A 2,424-nucleotide genomic window follows, 5' to 3' on the forward strand; every position below is an offset into this window, starting at 1 on the left:
GTAAATTCAATTCCCTGCGAATTAATACAGCGTCCTCATCTACAGGATCCTCTATGAATGGACACGCCATTTTGGTCTCTGCATGACGGAAACGTGTGCAATCTATGAATGTACTGAAGGATTAAATGAGGTATTAAACACCTTTCACTTTAAAAAGGGGCGGAGACCCGGAGGAAACTCTGAGTTTCCCGAATAAAACCTGCTCCCGACCAGGTTAGGTTCACAGAGTAAGTTGCCGTAGTAACTGACTCTGAGTTTAGATTACCTCTCTTTGTGAAACGGGTTTAACTTACCCCGTTTTCACGGGTTTAAGTTACCTCCGTTTCTGAAACCGAAAACTCAGAGTTGCCCTCATTTCGGGGTTAACAAACTCTGAGTTTCGACAAAACCGCCTTCTTGAAATAGGCCCCTGGTGTATTATGGACCCTGTTATGTTATGTTTTTATTCCATTAAACCACCTTTTTCTACTAGCACCTGGGTCAGCCATCTTGAGTCCAACCCCAGTTCTCCCTCACCCTCCTGGTGAGGGGGACTAAACCATAACAATGTTTCAGTGAAAATACGGTTTATTTTAAGGGGATAAAATTGACCTATAAACTGCTGGACTGAAATAAGGAAGATTTATTTTAAAAAAAATTCCACTCTGAAATTTCAGGTTTTGGCTTTTCAAAATAAAGGAATACTGCTAGTAGAGGGAGACAGGGCACATACTACTGACAACCCCAGCAGATTATGAAGGAGAAACACTGCACTTGTGCAGTTTAGGACAACAGAGCTTTTTAAAATAATATTCTCAGATGCGTTGCTCAACCCTGCCACTTCTATTACATGGTGAGTTTTAAAGCAAAGAGGAAACGGCACCACTCGCATAAAGATTATTATAAAGATGATGCAAGGCAATGTTTTATTGTTGGCTTAAGTGTAATATTAGAACATAACTCACTGATTTCTGTCTCGGGTATTGTTCAATGAACTGTGCAGAGCCAAAAATGTGGCATTAAAATTAATGACAATTATTTTTGGCATTACAAAAATTAATACAACCCTAATTATCAGACTTGCACTGAAGTCTACAAGTAGTCAAATATTAGGGCTTTCTCTAGGTTTATGATTCAACAGAAAGTGTCAATATAGACAACAAATGATAGGCTGCATATCCTGAGTGAAGGCAACATCTTTTCTAATAAGAAAACACTTCAAATGCTTATAACGGAGCCATAGACAGAGCTTCTGCTTTTCATTAGTGGACAGACAAAATGTCTTACTACAGTTCTGGGGAAAGGGCAGCAGTATTGCGACCACAGGGCACCATGGACCCTCTCATTGTTTTTTGCATCCTGATTCTCATATCTGTGCAGTCTGTCTCGGTCTGACTTTCTTTGAGCGGCCCACATGCTACATCTACTACAATCTGACAATCTAACAAGCAATAACTAACCCTTTAAACAAATACCTCACCGGTACTACTGTATCTACAGCTTTTGGACTTAAGAGCCTTGTCACTGAAAAGTGCTGTTATTGTACATGTTCTTGCACAGGTGTACACCAAGCAGTAAATTATCAACTGATTCTGGATCTGTTTGTTTTTTTTATCTTTTTGTGTCAAGACTGATAGATATGTTGAAGATTAACATTATCGGTCTCTCTATACAGTTTATTAAGCACTTTGTAACTTTGTTTTCAAATGTGCTACATATATTAAACTGCCATAACCTTTTACAGTGTCTGAAGTAAACAAGAGTCAAAGGCCCATGCCTTGTTGGCTTAAGTCTCTGTATGGGGATTTTTGACTATACTCTTAATAAAGACAATGACCAACTTTATCCTTTAAGAAATACACCTTTCTTGCTACAGTTAGTCATAATTAAACAATATCTCAGGGTTGGGAAATACTTTTGTATAAAGTTGACTGATAACAATTATGATTTATTTCTATTGATCCCTGCAGGGAAATCTCTCTAGAGGTTTACCAGTCAGGATCGGCTATAGATGCCTCTGGACCTGGTATGATAAGCATTTAGTGTCTCACTGACATGATGGTTCAACCTTACACTGTGTGAGATGGTCAGATGCTCACTACTCTCCAGCCTGCTGCTTAGATGTCTTTTTGAAACTGCATTTGGGTTCCTTCTCTCCAGGGTGCAGCTGTTATTCCCATCAGTTTCCCTCTGATATAAACACAGTGTACACTCACGCTGTCTGGAAAGCAACTTATAGAACACGACAGAACTGTCTTCAGCGGCTGTGGCTCAGGAGGTAGAGCGGGTCGTTTCCTAACTGGAGGATCAGCAGTTCGATTCCCGGCTTGTCCAGCCAACATGTCGAGATGTCCTTGAGCAAGACACTAAACCCCCAGTTGCTCCCGGTGATGTCACCGGTGTGTGAATTTGGGAGTGCGAATGGGTGAATGGCCGAATAATGTG

This window comes from Monopterus albus, unplaced genomic scaffold (assembly GCF_001952655.1).
Source record: "Monopterus albus unplaced genomic scaffold, M_albus_1.0 scaffold62.1, whole genome shotgun sequence".
NCBI classification, from domain to species: domain Eukaryota; kingdom Metazoa; phylum Chordata; class Actinopteri; order Synbranchiformes; family Synbranchidae; genus Monopterus; species Monopterus albus.